This window comes from Dromaius novaehollandiae, chromosome 5 (genome assembly GCF_036370855.1).
Source record: "Dromaius novaehollandiae isolate bDroNov1 chromosome 5, bDroNov1.hap1, whole genome shotgun sequence".
NCBI lineage: Eukaryota > Metazoa > Chordata > Aves > Casuariiformes > Dromaiidae > Dromaius > Dromaius novaehollandiae.
The window spans coordinates 40,321,586-40,334,234 of NC_088102.1; the positions used below are offsets into that span (position 1 = coordinate 40,321,586).

The following is a 12,649-nucleotide window of genomic DNA, read 5'->3' on the forward strand; positions in this document are numbered from 1 at the left end:
GGAGGTAGTGAATAGGGGAATGAGGTGGAGGGAGAAGAGATGATAAATAAATCTCTGTCCAGGGTGGTGACTCCATATGTATCAGTGAGAAAAGACTCTTTGTGCCTGGTGTGGTAAGGCTTCCAATTACAGGACTTTGATTTTTGCCAAAGACTGACTTCAGCTAAATTGCTGAAGGTTTAAAAAAAAAAAAAAAAAAAAAGGGGGGGGGGGGGAAAGCCTGCACAACAGTATTTTTGGCAACTGTACGACTTTTCCCAAGGGCTCCCTGCTGGTTGGGTTGCTAGCTTCATTTGTAAGATATTCTATAGTGTTTCAGAACATAAGGACAATTCGGCTTGTAGCTTATACTTGTCACATGGCCTTGCCTTTAACCTCATGAGAAAGGATTTATCTCGGGTAATTGTGTCTAACTGAGCCACTCTTGCTATCTTGCCAACCCTACCTGTTTCTGTTAAACTGATCCAGGGTGGACATCGATGAGCGAAGAAATATAAGCAGTATGTCTTTGAATGATTTCATGCTAATCAGATTATTATTATTATTATTATTATTTTTTAATCTGCCATTAGATTAAGTGGTGCATAACATGGAGCTTCAAATAACTCTGCTTTCCTACCTCCTGCAGTTTATTTTTCTAGCATGAGGAAGGTTGATTTGCCATCTGTATGGGATAAACTTACTTTTGTAGTGGACCTGCAGCTTGCTTTCTGTAGTTGCATATTACTTTTACAAGCTTTTGCTGAGTGGACTTTCTAAGCTAATGATCTGTCTTTTGAAACAACTCGTTTATAAGACTGGTCTGTGTTAATACTGCAGTCAAAGCTGTTTTTGGGCAATTTTTCTTTAAACCGTCAAAGCAGTGGTTGTCTACCCTTCTCTTTTTCCTCCTAGTTCATTCCTATGCCAGCTTCACACTAACGTAGATTTTCCTTGCTGTTTTCATGTTGTTGCCTGAAGAAAAAGATACTCCAGTGTGTTCATGATTACAGACTTTGAAAAGTCCGAAACTATTAAATGCATTTCTTACAGAAACTTCACTGTCCAGGAGCTTCTAAAATAACATTGGATATAAACAGGCTTGTCAGCTAAGATACTACTATAGCTAATGGTTGTGTAATCTGCTTTTTAAAAATGTATTCCATTTTTGTTGTTCAGACTCCTAGCCTTACTGCTGAAGTAATATTTATACTAGACTTGATTCAAGTAAAACTCAAACTCGTGGCAACCTACTTTTTTGATTGATATATATAATTCATGAACATTTCAGGAGAAAGCATTGCTGCGTATTTGGGTGGGGAATCTCCATCTGCCTTAATTTATATGTAATAAGTGTGGCTTTTATCTTGGAAGCTGCAAAGGCTTTTTTTTTCTGGTTGAAGATCTGATGTCCCAGATCTTGGATTACCAAATGTTATTCATATTTTGAGGACTGATGGATTGGAAGATGGAAATAAGAGGAAAGGAAATAATTTTTTACCTGTGAACTGTTTTACATGTGGAATTGCTCAGAAGACAGATAAGAACCTGATGAAAATTGCACTCTGGTAAACTTGAATTAATCTTTTTTTACCTGTAAGTGCATTGTTAAAAAATTTATTGGAAAAAGTAGATGTTCTTAGTGACAAAATATTAGAATGGATAGAAATATTTGACTTGTATCCTCAGTCAACTTTAGGATGAGAGAGAAGTTTGCCTGTGTGGGGGGAATGATTTGAAAGCTGCTTTCTATCATTTGACTTCTTCCTTCTAGGACTGGCCTACGCTAGATGAACATCTAGTATGTGTCTTGATTGGACTTCTTGTGTTAAGTTGGCTGATTTTTTGCTTTTGCTACGAAGGTTACTTCTAGAGATCTTGCTAGCTGTATTTGCATTTCATTATATATGAAATACAGGTTTAATTATAGAAATTAAACTTGCTTTAAAGGAACTGCAGCCAAAGTGAATTCAGACCTGGTTCTCTTTAGTCCCTTGTTTTCCAACTGGCAAATAATCACAAGTTTTTGGTAGGCTTTTAGATCTTAATGATAGAAGGTGTGATTTTTTTTTTTTTTTCCTTCCCCCAAGCAATATTCAGAGAAAAACAAACTTGCTACCTAGGTGGTAGGTTAGTTCTAATAATTACTTTAGTCTTCTAAGAGACCATTGGTTATTTCTGTTAATAAACATATGGATCCGGCCGGAGAGGTCTGCTGTTTCTTTGGTAGAGCTGAATAGTTCAGAGCCATGTTACTCCTGTGCTTGTTTAACTTACCCATTCTGATCCCCCAGGAAGAACAGTAACACTATAACCGGACAAGTGTACAAACTGGTTGTTCAGTGAAAGAAGGATCCTGCCAAGAGGGCTTTTTGTTTTGAATGAATTGCACTAATTAATTCTCTTTTTATAGCTGAAGGAATATTAAAGCATATGCTGCATCCATATTTAGACTTGTCATGTAGTTTTATTCAGTTAATCTCTTTGCGCTGTGATACACAGTGAATTGCTTGTATGTTACAACCGTGACTAAAAATTCCTTGGTAAGGTTTTTAGAAAAGGCGAAGAGAATAGGTTTAGAGTATTTATTTTGAAGAAAAAGGAACTTTCGTTTTGAAACTGTTGTAAAATTGGTTCTCCTACTTTTGATATATTTTAGGTGAAAAACTTTCTTTGGACTTGGCCAGAAATTAACTCTGATAGGAATGGAAATATGAAGATTTTCATGAACCTACAACTACCTAGAAGAATTGAGGAACAGGTAAGAATTCATGCTTCAGTTGTATAAACTTTACTTTTGTGGATATTTGGCTACTAAAGTACACAGTGTTTGACATTCCACAATGTGAGTGGAAAGAACAAAGGAAACTCTAAAACGTAACGGCAGGAACTGAATTGAGTCTTTCTCTGGTCCAGCACAGGGATGAGTAACATTGTTCATATATATTACATCTAGAAAATAAAAGTGTAGCAGATGTGAAATGCTTTCTACACTACAGGTATATGGCCACAGAACACTAAATTTATTGAAGGGAAAGTAGATGTACTTTCTGGCATCTTTTTATTTTCAAATCTGCTAATATGAAGTGCAGCACAATATTGGTTATGAAATCAGTTGGAAGCAGAGCATTTTTTTAAACTAGATTGAGTATATGGAGGTCATGATCATTAGTGTAAAAAGCAAAAACTTAAGGTAGTTGTCTCAGATTTAAAATATCCTGAAATGCATTTAACGTGAGTTCGAAAAGGTATTTTTTTTTTCTTGTGAGATATTAAAATATTTTGTCTGATAACTTTTTGACATGCTGTGGACAGCTCATACTGTAAAGAAGCTTGAGCAGAAGTGGAATTGAGAACAAAACCTCCTGCTTCTTCTGGAGACCTATTCCTCAGTTAAACCATGTCTGGGTTTTGTGTGATATTTCAGATAACTTCATTTGCTTCCATGATCATAGCTGTAGGTGACTCATTGTAGCCATTTCTGTTTTGTTCTTGTGGCACTGAGTTCAAGGCTTCAAAAGTAGAATAACTTTTTTCTTTCTAAATTCCTAAAATGTATTTTGAATGGTCTTGATGTGATAGAAACAACCATCCTAGGGCAAAATTGACTCAGTATAGTGACTTTAAAGCTCTTCTGTTTCTACCAAAGAAAATGTAATTACTGTAATGCAAAGAATCTAACTGCAGATGATAGCTTTACCTGCTAACATGGATTTGGCTTAATTTTTTTTAAATGTGAGGAGTTTCTATGCTTGACTTGGTGATGGAGCAGAGGAGAGTACATTGCCTGTATGCAGGTAGATTTTGTGTTTAGGCAGGTAGATTTTTGAATTACAGTTAAGCTAACAATAGTTGAGGTTCTCTTTGCTCTCATTGCTTGCCGTTTAGAAGACTATTAAAATGGTAATAAGCTCTTTTTCCTTAGTGCTGCCCTTTTGGGGAGTACTGAGAAAGGCTCTTCAGTGTATTGAATTTGGTCATGCTTCCCTAAAATGATTTATGCTTGTATTTAATTGTGGTCTGTGCTGTTCCAATAGAAGGGTATTTTGTGAATTTTCAAGACCTTTTAGGTAATTGCCACCTAAGCTAAACTACCTAGAAGTATCCTAATTAATTCCTAGCATGATGGGTGGTTGGCTTTCTGAGTGGTAGTGAGCCAATTTTATGTGCCCAAAGGAACAACACATGGGCAAGACAGAAAATTGTTTTTTGACTTGTAGCTCTAGCCTCACATAGGCACCTAAGGTTGCAAAACATGCTTACATGCAGGTTTTAAAGGTCAGGATTTCACTTGCTCCCTGTTGTATTTTTGGTGTTGGGAAATATGTCTCCCAAATCTACTTGCTGAGAGCCCAGGAAAGGGACCAGTGACTTGGTAAGTACACTTAGTGAGGAGCAGGGTGCCTTACTTGTCAAATCTATACCTAAAACTGCATTATCACTGGACTTTTTTGCTGATGGTGACAGATTAAGGAACACAGGCTTTCTCCCCACTGCTAGTTCTTGCTTCTGGGTGTCCCTCCCAGGCATGTCACTGCAACACAGGTCGCCGAGTCAGTTTGGCTCCCTGCCGTCCTCCCCTCGTCCGCGCTTGCACAATTGAAAGGCAGCAGACGGGCAAGAACCTACACCGAAAGAATTGCTCATCAAACCACATCCTGACAATAGCATGGCAACTTTAGCCGTTTCTGGGTCTGTGTATGTTGCCTTCTCTGAAAGACCAGCAAAACTAGTAAAATATCTTGAAGAGCAGCAAATCAAATGGGAAAAGGGACTCACCTAAAAGTCTGAAAACTAATACAACTTTTTGTCCATAAAACAAGCAGATCATAGGCTGTAACAATACCAGCTTTCCCAAGTGTAGTGCAGCTGTGCTCTCATTCTGAGAGAGTTCGGGGCTGTGGTAATTCTTCTGTAATTCTGTTGTTCTTTATATTGCATCTTCAAACGAGGTTGTTCACTGAGGCTGCTAGGGGTCGTGTGGGACACTAGGAATTGGTGTCAGACAGACTCTTCACACAATAAAAAGCTGTTGGATGAGAATAACCTACTTAAGTTTTAAGCAGCATTTAAAAATGAAATCTATAGGTGGCATTCTTTGGTTTTCCTTTTTGTTGAAATGCATCACTCATTTCATTTTGGAGTGAAATTCTTAACAGGGAGGTGAATCCGTACAATATCTGTAATCTGAGGGAGGGGTGTGTGTGTGTGTGTTTGCTGCTTTTTTCTTCCGTGACGAAATTTAATTCTGCTGTCTTCTCCTCTTTCAAAGCTATATTACAACTACATGGATATCACTGCCAGAGCTATATATGGCAGATTGCTTCTGTCAGTGCATTCCGACAGGTGTGTTGTTCTTGTTTTGTTTGCTATCCATTTTGCAATTTGGTATGAACACAATACTTTACATCTCTCTCTGTCTAGTTCCAACAAGTTTAACTCAAGTAGTGGTTGAGTTGAGGTTTTGATGGAATGATTGTTTGGCAGACTATGTCTGTAAACACTTTGGCACTTCCAGCATGTAATGTTTTTGGGCAGTCATAGTGCAATTGCATAATCTTAAATTATGTGCTTTATGAATGTGAGGTGATTATAAGGATTGAAATGCATGTGTGAGCAGTTGGAAATTTGGTGCATGAGAAATAATTAAATTTCTTGTCAATGTTCTAGGGCCTTATTTTAAAAAAAATGGGGAGGGTATTTACAAATGCTGCATGTACACTTCAACCTGATATGAAGTGAGTATGAAGTGAACTTCCTGCTGACAGAAGAGTGTGTGGACTGAACCTCAGATAGTTGTTCCAGATTTTGTAGGGTCCCCTTAATGAAGGACATTGTTCAACTTTGGTCACTAATCTGTAGTTTCAGATAATTCATTTCTGACCCTTGTGATTCCCTCCCCTCCCCCCCCTTTGATGTCTAGACAACTTTGATTTATTAGAAGAAACACAAGAGAGAGTTCTGATAGCATTCAGCAAACACTGAATAATATATATGCTTAAAGCAAGAGAGGAAAATTTTTTTTGATAATCTCTAACAGTGAGTTAATAGACAAAGTTGTTTGATTTAGATACTTTCTAGTTGAACCCTTCTTCATGTGTCAGTTTTAGAGGCTGTTAAATCTTAGCCTTAAATGATGTTAAAACTCTGATGAGCTGTTCTCCTTTTTCTCCACTCTTGAGAATCTGTGCTTCCCCTCCACCCACCTGTATGAACAAAAGCATCTTCCATTCTGAGCCAGAGGAAAGGTCTACCTAGCCCTATGTCTCATTTTCAGCGGTAGGAAGGTGTGGCTGCTTAAAATGGGGGGGGGGGGGGGGTTAGGGGGAGGGGGATAACAAATGCTCTATTACAAACAGGTTGTTTTATGATATTTATTGGATTTAGGACTGCCAGAGTTGGAGACTGTGTGGGGTGTTGCACTGAAAAGCACCTGATCTTCCATGAATTTGCCCCATCAATTCTTGAATCAAACTGATTTTTGGCTTCCGTGTTGTTCTGTGCCACACAACTGGTTTGGCTTTGTGGGGTGGGGATGGAGGAGTTCTCTTAAAACTTCGTTTTTCAACTCTAGTCATTTTATTGGGGTTTTCCAAGTGCTTGTGTTGTGTAATACTGTGGAGAATCATTTCCTGCTTGTGCTCTTCATGTTGTTCATGTTTTTAATGATCTTTCTTATCCTTCCAAGGCTACGGGTTTCCAGTAATTCCTTGTATGGAAGACATATTGTACCTCTGATCACTTGTCACTTTTCCCTCTCTCTTTTTGAGTAATGTGAGTAGTGACATACAGTAATCAAGAAGTATACATCGTGGTAGATCGTGCTATAATGATGATTTCTACTTTGTTTTCCTTTCTAAAATATCCCAATTCTTTTCATTTGCCTTTTGATTATGTGGAATTCTTATTTTCAGAGAACTGTCTGTGGTGGCTTCAAAGTGTTTTCTGAGGCATTAGCCTACATAATAACAGACTTCATATTTGTTATTTATCGTATTATTTTTCTCTCCTCGTGTTTCACTGTGTTTACTGACACTGGATTTTTTTTAATGACACTTTATTTCACAATCAGTCTGTCACTGAAAACTCTCTGTAGCTATCCACAGTGAGTTTCAGGCTAGATTATTCAGAGTAATTCTGAATATGAATAATCTGAAAAATTTTGTATCTTTGCAAGTTTTACAAAAGTGTATGCATCTGTTTTCCTCATTTTTACAGAGCAGTGATACACGTATTTACCAGCATAGGTCCAAGCATAGATCCTTGGGAAAGATTATCAGTGCATCATCTTCTGTCCTTTCTCTCTCCCATGCTTAGCATTTATGAAAGCTTATTGCTTCTGCTTATCTCCTGTTTCATATTTGTTGATGGGTTATAATTCCCTGAATGATTTTTCTCTCTAATCCTATGATAACTTGGTTTCTTTAAGACCCTTTGGGAGATCTTGCTAAAAGTTTCTCCTGAAGTTCTGTGTGTGTTATTGAACGTTCCAGGTGTGTTACACTGAGTAGTTTGTGTGCGCTCATTGTCCCCTTTAGCGAATCCTAGATGTTCAGACATCCCTCTCTGAAAATGTGAATGTTTCACTGTACTGTAAAGAAATGATGATGCTCATCTTTGAGCACGCAGGTAAGGTAAGATGAATAATAGAGTATCTTTAGTGGAGCCAAGAGGCACACCTTGTAGTTGTGGCAGTGGCATGAGATAACTCTGAATGCGTTTTAACCTGTTGTATTATGCTGCCCCAAGCCAAGCGGCTGCACGGTAGAACTGGAAATATTTGAAAGACTCGCGCTCTCTGCCAGTCGCGAGGCAACCACACCCTGGCTTGTGCGTGCTGCACCTAGGAAGGTGCATTTTCAATGTATTGTAAACAGTTCCTCATGGTTACTGTGTAATAAGAATCTGATTTAATGAAGTGTTTGAAAGGAACAAGTAGTGTAAATCTCAGCTTTACCTAACAGGTTCTTTTGTTTGAACACTTTAAATTGTTGAATAAAATACAGCAGAGGCAGCCTTCTGTGAACTAGGAGGCTGCCAGAGTGCCCTCCTCGCCCCCAGCAAAAGGCAGCTTGAAGTGATGGGGAAGTGTCCCTGCTGCGCCTGGAGGCGGGAGCCTCGCTGACCTGCCTTGCGCCTCTTCACCTGCCGGGTGCATGGGCCTTCTGCAAGTGCGGAGGGGTAGGTTAGGCCCGGCTGACGGGCAGAGTTGTGCGATGCAGAGACATGGCCACTGTGCCTGTCTTGAGAGCCAGAATACTGATGTGAAGTCTTCGTTTGCAGTAGTTCTCGAGAATAGCTGATAGGCACCGTGTTACACCTTAGCAAGGGAAGGATGCTCGGTATAATTCTAGTTTGTTTTCCCCTTTAAAAATACTTTTCTGAGGCTTCTGGATTACATTTGGAAAATCTTTGACTGGGCTCTGGGGTTTCAGATTGCCAAAATAACGCTTGTGAAACAGTACATGAATGAGTGATTTCTGATAGCATCCCAAATGCTCCAGCTTAATTCTAAAATAGTATTCTGAAAATTCACATGATATTTCTAGTATAATTGTGTCATGATATTCTGTATAAATTAATTTTGATTTTGAAAATTAATTGCAAATACAGATGAAGTACAGATGAAGGCATTAAGAATTTTTAAGCATCTCCCTTATAAACGCATAGGAAATGATAAAAAGCTTTTCAGCTCAGTTTGTCTATGGCAGAGTAACGTACTGTTACTACCTCTAATAGGACCACTGGCAGGGTATAGTAACATTAGATGAAACAATACATAAGACACATCCTGTTCTATTACTCAGTTCCTCACAAGCTGATTCCCTGAAAACCAGTATCTCCATACAGCTATAAATTTAACTCATAGCTTCCAGTGTTGTTCTTTATCGTTTTTTATGAACCAATCTCTATTTTTGCTCCAGATTTAAAAAAAAAAAAAAAAAAAAAGGAAAAAAAAGCACCGCTCATAGGGAGCAATGAGCAAAAATAGACTGAAGATTACAGTGTAAGCTGTCTCTCTCATGTCTTTCAAGTAGTTATTGCTTTCAAAGCTTTTTATCCATTTTTTGACATCAGACAGATGAGGAATTGTATTTTCTTCAGTCTCTAATAGTTTTTCTTTTCAGTTAAATTGAAGTGCAGGGTGATAGAAAGTCTGGAGGAAAAAAGAGTTACAAGACTTCTGAAGACTTGAGTTACTTATTAAGTGAAAAGAAATTTCAGAGTATGGGTTCTGATGCTTGCATACATTTTGTATATTAGGCTTCACTTTGGGCTAATATTTTACTGGCTTCAGTCACTGTGTAGCACAGAGACCAGCCTTGTGAGGAGCTCTGATTCCTTTGTAGCCTGCCAAAAAACCTATGTGGGTTGGCAGCATGAATGCCCTCCTTTGGATGAAATTTTTTGATGCCCAGGATTAAGCCACAAAAAGTGGAAGGAAAAATCCAACAATATTGAGTCTGTTGTTTAAAAAAGAAAAAAAATAGTTTTCAGTGTAGAAATATTGATACATAAAAAGCAGCAGAGATTGCTTGATGTTTCTTCACATTTAGTCTGTAACCTTTTTTTAAAAAATTTGTGGGGGGGGGTTAAGGGATGAAAGGAATTTAAACCTTTCAGTAATGTGCTGAATAAGCAGGAACATCTGAAAGTGAATATTATCTCATGAGCTTATATTCTTTGGCCACTATTTCTTTTTTCAGTAGCATTTTACAGAGTTACCAGATGCTTACTAATTCAGTGTTTGGTTTGCTGGCCCAAGAAGGAATAATATTGAAATCATTGTGTTCCTTGTCACAGAGTTTTGTGGTAGTTGTATAAGGTGCTTACTGCTTGTGAAGGGAAGAAAAAAAAAAAAAAAGGATGAAAGGTGAATCACTTAATTTATTTCACAAATGCAATGGGCTTTGTGGTATCAGAGAAAATAAAAAGTTTATTATATATCCCATTTCCTATTGAATATGTATTTCCACTATGGGAATTAAAATAAAACACATTAGTCTGAAACCATGAGCAAAAAAGTAATTTAGCTAGGATTTGGTTGAAGAGTCCTAGCGCCACCCCCCCCCCCCCCCCCCGAGAGGCTTAGTAAAGAGTTACTTGTGTTTAGGTTGTAGTACAAGAAAAGCAAAAATGAATGCAGCTCCTAAAAGCTAAATTTACAACCCCTGTTGAAATTGAGACTTCTACCTTTTGCAGTAGGTTGCAGAACTGATTGATTCTAAACCTTCTCTAAATGTGCATAATCTATACTCAGAAAACAGCTACTACGGTGTTCACAGATGAGAGAATGCCCTGTGTAGTTGAACTCAGGTTGCACCAAAGGTAAAACAGGATCCCCCTCGTAAGGTGAGGCTTCATGGTGGAGGCAACTGAAGATTGCACTGCTCTTAAATCAATGGTGTGATTTTTTTTTTTCTTTCTTCCAATGCTAAAGCATCGTGTTTTTCTTTGTAATAGTATTAAAAGCTGTATGTCTACACAACGAATTGGATCAGCTCATGGATCTGCAGAAACTTTCGGTTTTTGCCTTTTTTGTTTTTGACTGTCAGCCAAAGTGGCAAGGTGTCCAGCTTGCCACGTGCAAGGGAGGGTTGAGAGCGTGGCTGCGAGGAGGCAGCACAGCACCTTTTAGCAGCAGATGTAGTTTTGGATGGGCCTAATGCAATTGTGAAATCTCCGTATTTTACTGTTTGTAGTAGTACAGGACATAGCTTTTGAAAATGGTCCTAATTCATTAACATAATCTAGAAGGACTAGTTAGATTTAATGTTCATATAATTGTCTTCTGGAATGTTTTCTAGAAAAGCCGCTTTCCAACTCCAAATAACTCTTTTCCTTCCTTCCTCCTTCTCCTTTATAAAAATAATCTGAACTATATTCTGCAGTTTCATTGCATCAGCTTCCTTTCTGTGTCTGATCATTATTTCCAGAAAGTAGAGAACTGCAATAGGTGGGTGTATTTTTTAATTAAAAAAATTAATATACAAGAAAACAGTGATGTGTTGACTTGATAGGGCTTGTGTAACTAAAGTAAAAGCTTATTTTCCATCTTGAACTAGTGACAGTCACAGTATATCAGCAAGAATGAAATCCAGAATTTCATGCTGATGACAGTATATTTTTCAGTGATCATCTTCCAATTAAAGTCATGTTAGAGTTGTATGAAAATCTTAATCTCCTTTTGGAAGGCAGCTAGGTTTTTCTGCATATTTAATTTTTTTATACTCTTGTTTGGCATTTTGTTTTGCTTGATATACCCCTGTAAAAGATGACTGTATTATGCATTCACTAGACAGTAAATGTTGCTTTTTATAAATTGCATTGTGTAACATGTTTGTTCTTTGACTTCCTTATGGAAGGAACATCCTGTGTTTGTTTATATTTGTGGATTGCCATACTTTCTTGTAAATTTTGTGAATGCCATTGAATTTAATACTCTCATACCTATGTACAAGATAAGACTGGCTGTTGATTAGTGAATTATCAGATTGTCACTAAATGGTTTGAGGACAAGTCCAAGACTAGAAGCAAATGCGAAGATAAGTTCGCGGATGCTTCTGAAATGAGTAGTACGTTAGACTTGTGGGGTGTTTAGAATGTGTGTGTGTTTCCTGCGTAAAGAAAGAAAAGTGTAGAACAGACTAAAAGTCCTGTTTATAAAATAAATACTGTTAAGGGAACCTGGTGCATGCGTAGGGACCATGTGTGAAAAACCAAGGGGTGCAACAGTGCTATAATAATATTGGATGTGCATCCTTGTTCTTTGCTGTTTGTCCTTTTAAAAAAAAGTCATGTGGCCAGGCTCTTCAGTAGAGTTTCTTTTAGCCACTGAGTATGCTGATCTGGAAAGTAAGATTGAAAGAAGGCTGCAGTTTTGTGTCAGTTCCTGTGTCCCTCTCTTAAGGTGGTGATTATCAAGAAATCTTGAAGTCCTGTGCCTCTTAGAGATAAGACTAAACCATGAGTGCTAGCAGTTTACCTAAGGCTCTAATGTGAAATTTAATTTCAGGTTGTGCTTTACAAAAAACAGCCATATGCTGAAAAATGTCAACACATGTTCAAAGAAATGAGTAATTATGAAGTGGAACTTAATCGCTCTTAATGTTCAGATTATTTTTTAAAAAATATTACTTCTCAAGTAAACTGTCAAAATTTTTCATCCAGTACTTTACTAAGTTTTGCAATAGATACCGAATAGCACATTCTCAGATTATGAAATAGATAGGGATGTTTCCTAAATGAATATGATAAAAATCATTTTCTGGAGTATGGGCATGAGTGCTGTTGTGAAGATCATGCTGATAATTGGACTATTGAGCACAATGCATTTTTATCTTTTTTGTTAAAAAAAAAAAAGGGGGGGGGGGAGGGCAGTGACACTTGCTCCTTGCTCTGACACTAGTGTTGAAAGCACTGTTGCACCTGGAATTCACAGAAGATTTGTCTCATGATTTAGTAAGATCCAGGGCTTTAGTAGGTCACAGACCTACAGAGATTGAAGTGACTTTTGGATCGAGTGGGGCAGACAAGACTGTATCCAGGGTCGTGTGGCCTCTCTGGGGTATCTCGACCACACACTCTGTAGAAGGGTAACAACTGCTTTTTACGTCAAAGCATTTGTAATAGAGGATGGGTTTGGTGTCAAACCTACTGCCTGTTTTGG

At 37.9% G+C, this 12,649-nt stretch overlaps 1 protein-coding gene across 9 annotated transcripts in view; it reads left to right on the forward strand.

The window, feature by feature from the left end:
* The window catches only part of SIPA1L1 (signal induced proliferation associated 1 like 1), a 224,841-nt gene that overhangs the window by 18,022 nt on the left and 194,170 nt on the right, over positions 1-12,649 (forward strand). For all 9 annotated transcript variants that reach the window (XM_064512535.1, XM_064512536.1, XM_064512532.1 and 6 more), the window contains exon 2: positions 2,639-2,740. The gene's annotated coding sequence lies outside the window, so the exon portion shown is untranslated. The remainder of the gene's footprint in view (positions 1-2,638; positions 2,741-12,649) is intronic.